Source organism: Rhynchophorus ferrugineus, unplaced genomic scaffold, assembly GCF_030347505.1.
Source record: "Rhynchophorus ferrugineus isolate W39M unplaced genomic scaffold, kcgeb_rfMv2 rfM3, whole genome shotgun sequence".
In the NCBI taxonomy this organism is placed as follows: Eukaryota; Metazoa; Arthropoda; class Insecta; order Coleoptera; family Curculionidae; genus Rhynchophorus; species Rhynchophorus ferrugineus.
The window spans coordinates 44,728,144-44,743,412 of record NW_027472582.1 but is presented as its reverse complement, the minus strand read 5'-3'; the positions used below and the strand labels follow the sequence as shown (position 1 = coordinate 44,743,412).

The 15,269-nt window shown below is 39.6% G+C and overlaps 1 long non-coding RNA gene across 1 annotated transcript; it reads right to left on the bottom strand.

The window, feature by feature from the left end:
* Nucleotides 1–374: 374 nt before the first annotated feature.
* On the bottom strand, nt 375–10,329 carry LOC143193443 (uncharacterized). The gene is made up of 3 exons (XR_013005023.1): nt 5,432–10,329; nt 5,250–5,335; nt 375–608 (listed from the first exon to the last, which is right to left on the bottom strand). It is a non-coding gene; the product is annotated as an uncharacterized LOC143193443 (long non-coding RNA).
* Between the last annotated feature and the right edge of the window lie 4,940 nt (nt 10,330–15,269).

The window sequence follows — 15,269 nt, the reverse complement described above, 5'->3', positions numbered from 1 at the left end:
TGAGAGGGTTTTAGGAGAGTCTCCTGGATAGTAGATAGAAGAGTCTTCGCCTGATTTAAGTTTCCACCTTTGAAGAGATTTTGGGTGGAAATCTTGCGAAATAAGGTGTTCTTTGGCTTCGTCAACCGTTGCAATCGTTGGGATGTTGCGGATGATGACTCGTATTGCCCTTTCAGAAGGAGCGCAGAAGGAGTGAAATGCGTATTTCCGGTCTTCAAGAGGCTTGATCAGTTTGCGGAAATCGTTCGAAGTTGGTACAAATAAGCGAGTTCCATCCTTTCGGCTTAAAGTTGCAGTAATTTCTATTGAATTATCTTTCGCAATTCTAAGGATTTCTGAATATTTTTTCGTGTCACGAAGAACGATGGGTGGGATTTTTTCCTTTTTTGGAGCGGTGGTTGGATTTGGGTTTGCCGAAAGAATTGGCATAGGTAGTGAGGTTGGAGATTGTGAGATAGTTCCCGAAGTATTTGGAACTGTGGTAGCTTGAGGCGATGTATTTAGTGAATTAATAGCCTGGCTACTTATCTGAATTGGCAGGGTCGTCTTGCCGGCCGCTGGTTTGGGCGTTGGCTGGGTATCTGTCTTAGTTAGCGGCTTGGTGGACGCTGATCTTTTTTTTTTTTTTTTTTTTTTTTTTTTTTTTTTTATAATTATATACATTGTTACTAGTCGTTGCCGACTAACCTACAATTTGTCCTTATAATAGCTTAAATCTAGGTATATATCTAATAGGACTCATCAGTCCTACATAGTCTCTAACATAATAATAATTGTTTTAACACTTTGAGTTTTTTCTAATGCACCTCACTGCACTACACTACAACACACTACACAAGTTCAAATGGTTTGGTCCTTTTGAGTCTGCGTCCGGTTTTGGTGTTGTCCAAGAGTTGTAATACTTCGAAATTAACATGAGAGTGAAGTCTCTCCTCATGTCTCTTTGCAATTCTTTTAATTTCTTGATTGACAGTCGGTATCTGAAGATCTCGATGTAAATAAATGGTCCGGTAATATCTGGGTGCACCTACGATGCTTCTTAGGACTTTGTTCTGGAAAACTTGTATTAGATTTATGTTGCTTTTTGCGGAACATCCCCATAATTGTATTCCGTATGTCCATATAGGTTTTAATATTTGTTTATATAGAAGTAATTTATTATGTATAGTTAATTGAGATTTTCTTCCAATTAGCCAATACATTTTTCTATATTTTAACTCAAGTTCTTTTCTTTTCTTTTTGACATGTTCCTTCCACCGTAGTTTTGCATCAAGTGTCATTCCGAGATACTTAGCATTATTGCTGTATGGTATGACAGTGTGGTTTATGGTCAATGGTGTAAGCGCGGCCTGTTTATAGGTGAATTGAACATGCACAGATTTGTTTTGGTTAATTTGTATTTTCCAGATTTGGGTCCATTTATTTATAGCGTCAGTAGCCTGTTGTAGGTTTCGGGTTGCTTCTTCGCTATTGTTTCCGACAGCAAGAATAGCAGTATCATCAGCAAATGTAGCCATTGTAATGTTTTCGATTTGTGGTATATCACATGTATAAAGTAGGTACAGAATTGGCCCCAGTACACTTCCTTGTGGTACACCTGCTTTAGCTTCTTTTATTGTAGAGTAAGCTTCCTCTTGTTTCACTCTAAACATTCTGGCTGTGATGTAAGATTTTAATAGTTCGGTGTGTTGCTTCGGTAATATTTTCTGTAGCTTATGGACGAGGCCTTTGTGCCATACCTTGTCGAAAGCTTGTGCTACATCTAAGAATACAGCTGAGCATACTTTATTATCTTCATAGGCTTTTTCAATAACATCTGTTATTCTATGCACTTGATCAATCGTTGAATGTTTGGTAATAAACCCAAACTGGTGTGTTGGTATTAGGTTTTTTCTCTCTATAATTGGTTTTAATCTTTTCAAGAGGAGCTTTTCAAATACCTTAGCTATCATCGGTAACAGTGAGATAGGTCGATAAGCTTTTATATCATTTGGTGATTTTCCAGGTTTTGGAACCATTATTATTTCAGCCATTTTCCAAACGTCTGGGACATATTTCAGTCGAAATGCTGCATTGATTAAGTTAGTGAGCTTTATAATACCCTTTCTTGGCAGATTGTGCAGCAATTGCCCTGTTATTAAATCATAGCCTGGTGATTTATTTGGCTTGATGTTAGTTTTAATAACGTTGGTGACTTCTTTCGGAGTTGTTAATTGAATTGTCGAATTTTCGCCGTCTATGTCCGGTAAAGTATGTTCAATTTCACTTTCGTTTGGTTTGAAAGTTTTCTCTAAATGGTCAGCGAATGCTTCTGCTTTCTCCAGGTTGCTGCGTGCCCAACTTCCATGCATGTTTCTTATCGGAGGACTATGTAGACAGGATCGTTTTAGGTATTTAGTGGCTTTCCAGAGCGAATAGTCTGTGTTCTTGTCGTCTGTTAAATTTCGTAGATAGTTATTTATGGAATTGTTTTTAATTTCCAAAATTTCCCTCTTCAACCTTTGTGTTATGTTGTTTAAGATATTCTTATTTTCAGGTGTTCTATTTTGCTGCCATTTTTTCCGTAGTTTTCGTTTTTCAGCTACCATTTCCTTGATTTCTTTCGGGTAATTTATTCCTTTGGTTGAAGTTTTAATTTCTGGAGTGTTATTCCAAGCAGCCTGTTGGATGTCTGCAACGAATTTTTCGGTTTCATAATTTAATTGGTCTTCTGTCTTAAGGGGAACATTTAGTTGAATTCGATTGTTTATTTCTTCAACAAATCCTTCCCAGTCTGTCCTCTTGTTGGTTAATGTTGGATTTTGTTGTTTTCTTATAATGTTTTCACTCAGCGTCAAAATCACAGGTGTGTGATCTGAACTTAAGTCAAAATTTTCTTCAACTTCCATGTAGTTAGTGGTTATGTTTCTAGCTATAAAGAAGTCTAACAGGTCTGGAGTTTTCTCTGGATCGGTAGGCCAATAAGTTGGTTTTCCTGTCGACATGTAACTGCACCCTAGCTCAGCAGCTGCTTTATGTAATTCATTACCTTTAGTTGTCGTCATTCTAGATCCCCATCTTGTATTTTTAGCATTGAAATCACCACCGATTATAAATTTTTCTCCTAGGTTGTTTAGAACATTCAAGTAATTTTCTTTTTTTTGGTTGTATCTTGGAGGGCTATATATGGAAGCTAATGTAACCCTGTATTTGCTAGATATAACAGTTACTGCCGTTACCTGATTTTCTGCTAAACTGAGTCCGGGTTCTTGATGATGGCATATATTATTTTTTATTATTATTGCACTTCCTCCTCTTGCTGTGTTAGCTGGATGAATGGTGTGGTAAAAGTAATATCCTCTAAATTTAATAAAGGATTCCTTTGTCAAATGGGTTTCAGATATTAAGCAAATATCTATTTTTTGCAATTCTAGGAATACTTGTAGGTCAGCGTGATGTTTCTGAATCCCATTAGCATTCCAAATTGCGATGCGGATGTCTTTACTTGCCATTTTTAGTTCTTGAGGCCACCGCCCTATTGTTTTCGAGTTTAAGTAATCTTTCAGAAAACGATTCAATAATCTTTTCCTGGTTGTCCAGCTTTGCTATAAGTTTCAATAGCAGTTCGTTGGTTGTAACGTCTTCTTTTTTTGTTTCTTTTTGAGCGGTTTGGTTTATGCTTTGAGCATAGGTCATTTCATCGTTGACTTCGTTGTACATTTTTGGTTGTTTATTTTGAGTCACTGTTTTTTGCTCTTTAGCCTGACTGATTTTATTTCTTCTCTCTTGGAATGTTTTCGCAACTACGCATCCTCTGTAGCTTGCTGGATGCGCTTCATTGCAATTCGCACATTTCGCTTTTGTTCCTTTGGGTTTTTTGCATTCTCCCGTGATGTGTTTTCCTGAGCATTTTACACACCTTGGTTCCCTTTTACAGAATTTTTGTGTGTGTCCATGTAATTGGCATCTCTTGCACTGTGGCACAAGATTTGCCTTTCTAAGAGGTTCTATTTTTACTTCGACTCCTAGAATTTGTTTAATTTCATAAATTGCTTTTATGTCCGTGTTATGTTGGAATGATAACATAAACAGTGGTAAAGGCTTCTTCTGGACAACTATTTCTCCATTGTTATTTTTATTTCGTTCTTTTTTCAGGATATTTGTGACGTCAGTACATTTAAGTCCATTTTTTATTAACTCTTCCACTATTTTAGTAGTTTTAGCTGTCGGTGGAAGCCCTCTTGCCATTACTTTAATGTCTCTGGTTTGCTTATCTTCATACGAGTGCCATTGTAATTTTAGGAATTCCAAGCACTCAGCAATTTTCGTAAAAGTTTTACGACATTCGGCGTTTAATTTGATTTGTCCATTGTTTAATGTTGTTGCTCTAAATAGTATATTATTTGTTTTCATTGTTTCATATAGCAAGTCAAAGTCTGTGACATTACTTACTATAATTGGAGGTGGTCTCGGCACTTTTATTTCTTTATTCAATTCTTGTGCTTTAATGGTTTTTGGTTGTTGTGGTGAAGCTTCAGGTGTATAGTTTGCTTTTCGTTTCTTATTTCTTTTAACTGTTATCCAGCCTACTTCTTTTTGCAATTCTTCCTCGTCTGTTTCATAGTTTACAGGCAATTTGTTTTCAGTGCACTGGTTCACTACGGGAATGCTAGTTGGATTGTATGTGTTTTGGTTTTTTATTAGGAGTTGTAGTGCATCTAATTGTTTTTGCATATTTGTTAGTGCAATTTCCAGATTCCGTCGGGCTGTTTTTTCGTTAATATACGCATTATAGAGAGCTTGCTCATTTTGCGTTCTCTTATGGTTTTCTTGACAAAAGATTTGATTCTGTTGTGCCAGATAAGCTTCACCTGACGTTGAGGATTGTGTTTCCATCTCATTTAGTCTCTGGTTCTCTCTATTAATCATTTTTATTTAATGAATAGTTTAATTCACGTTTTTACAAAAATTTCAGTACCGGTATTTGTTTCAGAACCGTTATAACGCCGCATTTGTGGTACAGATGATGCACCTCCGACCCTTAACAGCCCCCAAAATTTTACCTTTGTTACTTTATTGCAGTGACCATCGTTTTAAACACATTTTCACTAAACATTTAACGCGCAGTTTTAACACTGTTATTGTCGTCACGGTTTTTACTTATTTTTTAAAATCGCATTTGTGGCACAGGTAGTACACTTTCAAATTTATTACACTGACCGTCGCTCCAAACACGTCTTTACTCTACGAAGGTCGAACGACAACTGGACGCTGATCTGACGGCATTTCTGGAGGTTGATGGTTGCGGGTTGGCCTTGGCTCTCTGTTGGATAGGTTGGGTAGACTTGGCAGCCGGCTTGGTTGCAGCTGCATGTCTAGCCTTATCGACGGCCTTCGACAGCTGACTTGGTTGTGGTGGGGTGATGGGGCCCCTCTTCCTCTTTCCCACCACGGTGAATCCATCATCCGGATCTTCATTTTCTAGCGGTTGAGATGTGATTTCATTTGGTGTCTCTTGAGGTTGATGTACTAACTGCGCCGGGGTGGGTTTAGTAAGGGCGTCTCAGCATCATCCGTATTGCGAAGAGCTCGTCTCCTTGCTTTTTTAGCAAGATTCCCAGTTGAGTAACCTCAATTTTGAGCTCTGCGTTTTCATTTTTTAGATACTCGATGAGTTGAGGACCCATCATCCGGGCATCGTCAGGGCTATCATCGGCACATTTGTCGGTTATTGGACGGCAACTTTCTGAAGACGGTGCTGGCTCTGGCGTGCGGGACGCCATTGCCTCGCTTGTAAAACGCTTTCCGGCGTTTACAAACGTTAAACGTTGTATGTAAATGCGCCTTTTCGGCGCTTACAGACGCTTTTTTTTTGAAGTAGGCACTGGTGGAAACGTGATAACGGATCGACCGTCTTAGAGAAAGTTTCGGGTAATTCTCGGAAGCGAACGTTTTAGTCTACGCACTTCACTCTCACGTCGCATATTTAGCTGATTAGCGAGTACATTGGGATGCAATGACACTCTTCCGAAGTACTTCACACAAACACGTTGAATTACACTCGTTATAGGTTCTAGTCACTTTATCATTTTATTTGAAATATAGTACGGAGCATCAACAATTGCAGGCAACACTTTATTTTGGAACCGTTGAATGATGGATATATTAGATTTGCTAGCGGTACACCATAGTTGAATTCTATATGCCCAAATGGGCTTGAGTATAGACCCATACAGCAATAACTTGTTATCTAATGATAACTTGGATTTGCGTCCGATGATCGAATACATTTGATATAATTTTAGTCTCAGTTATTTCCGTTTAGAGAGTATGTGCTTCTTCCGGGTTAGCCGTCGATCTAAGTGCATACCAAGATATTTAACATGCTCTGCTTGGGGCAGTTGACGATGATTGATATTCACTGGTAGACATGTTCTTCTACGCAGGGTAAACGTTATATGCGTGAATTTTGTTCCATTGGCTTTAATGCGCCATGTCTTCAACCATAATTGTATTTGCTCCAGGTGGGTTTGTAGGTTAATTGATGCTGCGACTGGATCTTTATGGGATGCTAAGATTGTTGTATCGTCTGCATATGTTGCCACAGTAGTTATTTTTGTAGTGTGCAGATCAGCCGTATACAGAAGATACAGTACCGAACCCAGTACACTACCTTGCGGAACTCTTGAATATGTGATATTTAATTCGGTATGTTCATCGCCTTGATTTACAATAAAATGTCTATCAGTGAGATACAATTTTAGTAAATGATAGTCCGGATGAGGGAGAAGTTTCTTTAGTTTAACTTACAAGCCTGTATGCCATACTTTGTCAAAAGCCTGAGATATGTCTAGAAAAGCAGCCGAACAATATCTTTTGGCATTTAGGTCAGCGTTTATTTCGTTTACAAGTCTATGCACTTGTTCTATAGTCCCATGTTTATTGCGAAAACCGAACTGATATACTGGAATAATTTATCTTTTTTCTATTATTTAGTTTAATTTTTTTATGCATAATATCTCGAAAACTTTCGAGATTATCGGTAATAAACTTATAGGTTGGTAGGAAGTCACATCTTCTGGTATTTTCCTGGTTTAAGAATCATTAATATTTTAGCTACTTTCCAGATATTAGGGAAGTAATTAATTCATAGCATAGCATTAAATATAAATATTAATAGCTTTATACCCTTTTCTGATAGTTCTTTTAAAATTTTGCCAGTAATTAAGTCATAACCAGGAGCTTTTATAATATTAATCTCTCTCATTAATTTTTGTTTAACTTTTTTGGCCGTTAATTTTTCGTGTGGTAAATCCTTCTCTTTATTGCTTCGCGCCCAATTATTTTCGATTGTTTTACTGGGTGGGTTATGCTGCTGTGATCTCCTAAGTTTTTTTGTTGCTTTTCATAACAAATAGTCTGTAGCCTCAGTTGATGTGAAGTTTTCTAGGTATTCTTGAATGCCTTCCATTTCTTCAATTTGGATAAGTTCTTTCAGCTCTTTCATTGCCCTATTAAATTTTCTTTTATACTCTTCAGTCCTTTGCTGTTGTCAATTACGTCGTAACTTTCTTTTTTCTGCTATCTTTTTCTGTATTTTACATGATATATGTGTGGATTGTTTTTGTTGCTGTTGATGCCTTTTTTTCCCTTAAGGCAGGATAGACTTTCTGATGTAGTTGCTTGTGAACTGCGCAACCCTTGTAGTTCGCTGGATGATTTCCGTTACAGTTAGCACATTTCACTTTTTCATCGCGAACTTTACGAGTACAATCTCCTGTTTTGTGTTCTCCTGCACATTTTACGCATATATATGACTTGCGACAGTAAGTTGTTGTGTGCCCGTTCGGTTGACACCTCGTACATTGTGGTATAATTCTTTTTATTTGTGGAGGTTCACATTTAATAATATTATTTTCCAATTTGGTGATTTCATACACAGCCTTATTATTTCCATTAGGTTTTATATCAACATAGAACATAGGCAGAGGTTTTTTTGTCGCGCGATTTCATATATTGTGAGCATTTATGACCTCGTGGCCTTTTTCAGCTCCGTCCCGTGATGCAATCCTTTTAACACAAATTTATGTTCTCTCGGATTTTGGCCTGAATGTATGGTATTGTGTATTTCTTTCATCTAATTCTTTTACAAGAACTTTAAAGTGATCCGTTTCGAACAACTGGACTTTAATTGTTTCATAGCTCACTGTTTTAATTGTGTAGTTCGTAGTAATATTTTTCAATAGGTCATGGATGTGTTTTATTACTCCTACCTTATAGACTGTTATTGGTGGTGGTTTGTTAGCAACTTTTTCAGATCTTGGTTGTATATTTTCTTCAATTTCTTCCGACAGGTTGCTAAAGCTCTTTTTTGTCTCTATAGGTTTCTGTAACCAATAGTCACTAATTATTGTTTGTTTCCTCGCGATTTCTTCTTCTGGACTTCTCAATCGTTTTTTGTCAATGGCTGTAGTCCATTCTGATTGTGGAGTTTGCTTTATTGCTGATTGTTCTAATCTTATATTAAAGTGTGCAGGTGATTTAGTTGAATCGCTGTGGTTTGCCATTTTTAGATTTAATTTTTTATTCTCATTTATTTTTATCAATATTTTATTTTATTTACTATCACAGGATAAAAAACTTCATTTTTCACTTACGTTATTTTTTGCACTAGTTTTTGACCAAAAATGTTATAAATGAATTTCAAAATAACTGTTGTAAAATAAGGGGAAATAATTTTAAAACACTTATAAAATTGAGATGCAGTCTTTTTTTCTGGTCAGGTAAACATGTATTCACTACACTTTAGGTCTGCTTAGAGACAGATAGCCGCATCCGTTATGCGTTTTCAACACTCAATTAAATAACCGTAATAAAATACTGGTTTTATTTAAAGAAAGGTATATTTCGAGAGCTTGGAGCATATTGAAAATACGTCTTCACCCTACGAAGGTTGAAACCAAAGTCAGTCGCTAACCTAAATAATAAATCGTAATCGTTGTTCTTTTTTTTCACCAAAATCGCTGGACTGGCATTGCTTGATTTTGACTATCTAATTATATCGTTTTCCAGTAGTTCATTCACCTTTTCTCTGATTATTTCTTTTTCTCTCTGGGAGACTCGAAAAGACTTGTAGAAAATTGTCTCTTTTGATGTAACTTTGATCTGAAATTCAATTATATCAGTTACCCCTAATTCATTAGTACCTGTGGCAAAACATGCGTTATATTCTTCGACTAGTTCGTAGAGCCGTTGCCTATCTTATCCTTGCATTTCTCCGATACATATTTCGTTTGCGTTTATAGTCTGGAGCTTATAGTTTTGAACTCGTTTATTTGCATTTCCCTTATTTCAAACTCCCTGTCTACAGTTTGGTGTATGCGCTTGGGCTCTCACTACTGCCGTAGTGTTTGGGGCGCTTTCCACAGCCTGCACCGTTTGTACATTGTACTTATTTGCTTGATCGTAGTTTTTCGTTTTCACCTTGATGCCTTGTTTCGTCACTTTCATTAAGGTCACTTTTCCTCCACTAATTTTAATTTCTGTGTCGTCGGAATTGATTATCGGTTGATCTATGATAATGTCTACATTACCAATCTCTGTCTTTACGAAGTGCAGTTTGGACTCCACTGAAACCCCATTAATCAATATTATTAGGCGTGTCTGTCCTTTGGTGTATATAATTTGGTTGCCAAATCCATTGATGTATGTGTCCGGAGGTTTAGGTTGTAGGTTTAACCTTTTTGATACCCGTATAATAGCCACGTTGATTTGGCTGCCTGTATCTAGATATCCTCGGAATGCCGTGCCCTGTATTTGGACTGAAACGAAATATTTACTATTAGTATCATTTACTTGGCTCTGAAGGGTTTTTACTGCAGCTCGCTTCGTAAACCAACATCCTTCTCCACTGTGACCTTCTCGATTGTAAATTGTGCACTTCCTGCTTGCGCGACCGATTGTGGGAAATGAAGGGTGCTTCTGTTCGGTCCGTCTGGGTGGTTCTCTGGCTGTGATTGGCTACTGTTGTCTAGCGAGTGTGGTATACCCCTACACATTCGAGCCATGTAACCCGTTTTGTTGCATATGTAGCAACGAATCTGCCGACCCGTCCATGGACTCGCTGTAATTAGTTGCGACCCCGATCCTGAGTCGTCCATCAGGCTGAGGAAGCCCTGGAATAATGCTTCCGGGGATTGGAAGTTGCCGGCTTTAGCTGGCCCGTGGAGTGACTTGGGTAGTCCGTCTATTATACAGATAACAGCATTTCGCCTACTCAATTCGCATTTTTTCGTGAGGATGTTCTACATGTAAAAATAGTGGTTTCATCCGGCAGCTTCTTCCTCATCAGCAGTTTCCACATGTTATCCATGAAACGTTCATGGCTGGGAAAAGCTTCACTCAGTGCGAGTTTCCACCCTTCCCAATTTTTCTTGTACTCATCTAGGGAGTTGTACCACACCTTGACTAGACCGTCGAACTTGGACTGCATGATATATGATCTGCTTGTTTCTGACTAACCATGTATAGACCCTAACTGATCTATTTTGTAGAGCCAATTTGTAGCCGTGGTATCGCTCCGTTCCGGATCGAAGATTGGGACCAGATCGTTCCGTGCTGAGTTGTTTACTAGCGAGGCGTTCCGTATTGCCAATGACAGCTGCTCCGCCTCGATAGTATTGTGCTGATCGCCCATCTGCGGACCCTTTTAGAAACGCTCCCCCTGTGGCTCCGGTTGTTGGTGACGGCTCTGTTGTGGACTAGGCAGGTGGTGCCCCTTTTGACGGCAGCTTGATTGTGGATTAGGGCGGTGACGCCCACCTTGATGGTGTCCTAAGTACGGGAGTCTCGTCTGCCCCCCCCCCCCGTCCCTCGAAAGTGGTCGAATGGTTTCTTTTAACGTTTGAGAGAAGCGGGAAGGTTGTTTTTCCACGGCTGGGGTTGTGATGAAATTTTGACAGTGGCAGATTCGTGAGCGGACTGAATATCGCGAGTTAGCCTGAGTACGGCTTCCTTGAGCTGCTATGGTGTGTTAATTTTCGGAATTGGAACAGATTTCAGGAGAAGAGATTGGTAGTTTTTCCAGTCGGTTTTTTTTCCTGGATCTTGTTAGTGAAACTTGAGTGGTGGCGCAGTTTCCGAGTTTGAGAAGGACCGGACGATGATCAGAGTCTAGTTCGTCAAGGACTCGAACTTCGGAATGGCGATTTACGTCTTGAAGAATAAAGAAATCAAGGGTTATTGCTGCGCCTTAAGAGACTGTACTAGGGTGGTGGGTGGGTTCATCTGGCAAGGCAAGACCGTAGCCCAGATCTGCACTTAGAGCTACGATGGCGTTACCTGCGGGATTCGCACTGGAACACCCCCAGGTGCGGTGGTGGGCGTTGAAGTCACCACCTATTATTTTTGGAAATTTTCCTTCGACGAGTGATCGGTGTTCGGCATAGTTGAATGCAGAATATTTCCTGTACAGGGATGTAATCACGAAGGGACGTTCTTGGATATCGATTTTAATGGAGGTTGTTTCGAAGTTGTTTACTGATAACGATGGAAGGAGCTCATGTTTGACTCCTTTTCTGACGAGAATGGCAGTTCCACCGCCTCGACTCGGGGTTCTATCGTTTCTGTAGACAAAAAAGTGTTCGAAATAGAGACGATGCGAAGGTTTCAGGAACGTTTCCTGGATGAGAACGATGTCGACGTCATAGAATGTCATGACGTCTTCCAATTCCGCTTGCTATCCGCGTAAGCTATTTGCATTCCATGTCATCGGTATAAGAGATTTCAGAACAGCCATTTCGAAGAATTAAAAGGCTGCTGAAAGTTAAAGAAACAGGTAAATGTTGCCGCTTAGGCGGCGACATTTGGAAAAAGACAATCAAGTTGGTGAGCCAGGGCAATCCCTTGCAGGAAAGCCTGCGGGTCGGTAAACGCCTGCATCTGGGAGTTAAGGTCCGGTTTATTGGTTGGAGCAGGAGTTTGAGTTAAGGTCGCCTGCATTGTGGAGTTAAGGTCCGGTGTATTGGTTGGAGCAGGCTGGGTGGCGCTGGCTAATTTTTGGGCTAGCTTCCTGCCACCTTGGTTACTCCATGCAGAACCTTGTGGAGGCCTGGTTTCGGTAGGAATTTTTGGTTTTCTTGGAGCAGGACGGCAGCTGCAACCGCTGAAGTTTGCGGTATGAATTTCACCGCAGTTGCTGCACTTTGGAGGTGCTTCTGGGATTTTGGTACAGGATCTAGTGTCGTGATGCCCGGCACATTTGACGCACCGTGGGGGCGCTCGGCAATATGAGCTGGAGTGCCCGAAAAGCTGGCAGTTGAAGCACTGCACTGGCTGGCCGTTTCCCTTCTGGACCTCGACCTTCACTGTGATGACGCCGAGTTTGGCCATATATACGATCTGTCGCTCTTCGCAATGGACAACTACCTGAACAATTGGTAGTTCTACCCCGGATTTTAATTTCCATCTTTGCACAAATTTGGGATGGAAGCCTTGATCAAAGAGAAGTTCACGTACTTCGTCAATGCAGAGTGATTCTGGGATGTTTTTTTATTATTACCCGGAATGCTCTCTCCTCCGGATGACAGAAGGAATGGTAAGGGTAATTTCTTTCCTCGAGCAGGGTAGTGAGTTTACGGTAATTGTCGCTTGTGGCGACGAATAAGAAAATGCCCTCCTTTTTTTTTCGGGTTATAATGTCTATTGATTGTACCTTAGTAATTCTAATGAGCTCCATGAACCTCTTCTGGTCACGGAGCACTATAGGCGGAATTTTTTCCTTTGGGGGACTTTGAGAAACAGTCGTCGAAACGGTTGGCACTGTTTTTGCTGTGGAGGTTAAGACTTGTTTAGTGGCCTGGCTACTTACCTGGGCAGGCAGTGACGGGCCCTCTTTTCCTTTTTCCCACCAAGGTGAAACCGTCGTCTGAGTCTTCAGTTTGGTCTGAGTGTTTTGCCGGTTTAGCTGGTGTCTGGGTCTGGATTTCTATGGCAGCGGGAATCTTTACTTCCATGGCATCTTTTTGATGCTTCATGAATTGTGTTATCGTAGCTGTGAGAGTTTTGATTTCTTCCTTGAGATCTTCGGAAGCCTTTTCGCTCTTTTCCAGCTTTTCCGTCTGTTTGTTCAGGGCGTCTGGTTGTGCTTTTGCGAACGTTTTAACGTCAGCTATCTGCTTTCGCAGGTCTTCGTTCTGTTTTCTTAATTCTATTATGAGCACTTCTCGGCTGTCTTCTAAAGATGGTCAATTTGATTTAGGAACACTGGGATTATGCTCAGGAGGCGACGTCTGTAAAAACGCCTTTTCGGCGCTTACAGACGCTTTTTTTTTGACGTAGGCACTGGTGAAACGTGATACCGGGTCGACCGTCTTAGGAAAAGTTTCGGGTAATTCTCGGAAGCGCAGGTAGGTTCGGCGGACCGGACACGACCGTTCTATTCGATAGCTAGCACGGAACTATCCTTTAAATATTCTTAATTGTTCGGCTGAGACTGTTGCTTTTATTCTTGTATCCTTTAATGCTTTTCAGAGGTAAATTTCATACCTGTCATTACCTCACGTTTTGGTGATTTTGTAGGGGCCCCCGAATCGAATTCCTGTCTTTCTACTTGCTTGTTTTGATTCTGTCATTGCTCCTGACCATAAGACTAGATCACCTGGTTTATATTTCCTGCTTTGTTTTCTTTTCCGGTCGAATTGTTTCTTCATTTGTTGGCTTTGCTTGTTCATTGCGGCTGTGGCTTTTTGTTGGTCTCCCTTACGGTTTATTTCTAGCTCATTGCTGTCTTCCAGGTCTGCTTGTAAGGTTTTGTCGAATCCGCACATTAACTTGTGAGGGGTAAAACCTGTGCTTTTGTTTTCAGTATTGTTTATTCCTAACACTACTCGTTATAATTTTTCGTACCATTCGTGCTCGTCTGTAATGGAAGTATTAATTCCGTTCAATAATATCTGATTATAACTTTCGACTTGACCATTTGACCTAGGGGATGCTATATTGTTTAAAATGTATTTAATTTTGTATTCGATGCAGAATTCTCTGAAATCTTTAGATTTAAATGCCTTACCATGATCTGAAATTATTCTACTTGAGGCTCCGAACATGCTAAACAAATCACGCAGGTTATGTACTACTTCTTTTGTGTTAGTTGTTTTAGTACGTCTAGCGAAACAAAACTTCGAGTAGGAATCTACAATTGTTAAAATATACGCAAATCCGGAGCTCTTTACGAACGGGTGCACGTGATCTAAATGCCAGGTGTCCATTGGCATTTGCGGTTTCCTTGTAGGATAGAGAAAACCTTCTTTCTTACCATGTTTTAGTTGTTTAAATACGCAATCTATGCAGAAGTTAATATATTTTTTTATAAACCTTGTCATCTTATGGAACCAAAATTTGCTCTTTATTAGTTTTTCGCATTTGTTCAAACCGATGTGACCCATGTCGTCGTGGTATTTCCTCATGAATGAAAATCTAGCAGATCTGGGTATTACCAGTTTCTTTGGCCATCTACTGTTCTACGATACAATCTGTGGTTCTTCTCGACGTAAGTGTTCTTTAATTCTTTACCCGCGTTCTTTTGATTTAACCTATTTTTAATTGTTCGTAGTTCTGCATCTTGTCATCTGTCAGAGTTTTTATCATTTCATTGAATGGTTGCCTTTGTTTTCCTCCCAATTAAAGTTTTAGATTTGCTCTTTGGAAAATATCTAGGACTGCTTTAAGAATATTCATACCTTCGTTAATTGTGGTGCTTGGAATTAGTATGTCGTCTAGATAAATCATTACTTCTCAAAAGCGTAATTTGCCAAGGACAGCATTAAGTAGTCTTTGAAAGGTAGCGGGGGCATTGCATACTCCAAAAGGCATCCTAAGAAATTCCCAGCATCCGTCTGGTGTGATGAATGCTGTTTTCTTTACGGAGCTTTCGGCAACTGGAATTTGATAATACCCTTGTGTCATATCAAGCACACAAAAGTATTTATATCCTTTTAGTCTTGCTATGTGATCCTCGATACTTGGTAGTGGGTATTTATGCTTAACGGTTATGCGATTTAATTTTCTGTAATCAATTACCAACCTGTAATCGTTGTTCTTTTTCTTTACCAAAATCGCTGGACTAGCAGATAGCTTGATTTTGACTCTCTGATTATATCGTTCTCCAATTGTTCATTCACCTTTTCTCTGATTATTTCTTTTTCTCTCTCGAGGATTCGATAAGGCTTGTAGAAAACTGGTTCATTTCATGTAGGGTTGATTTGAAATTCAATTATATCGGTTACCCCTAA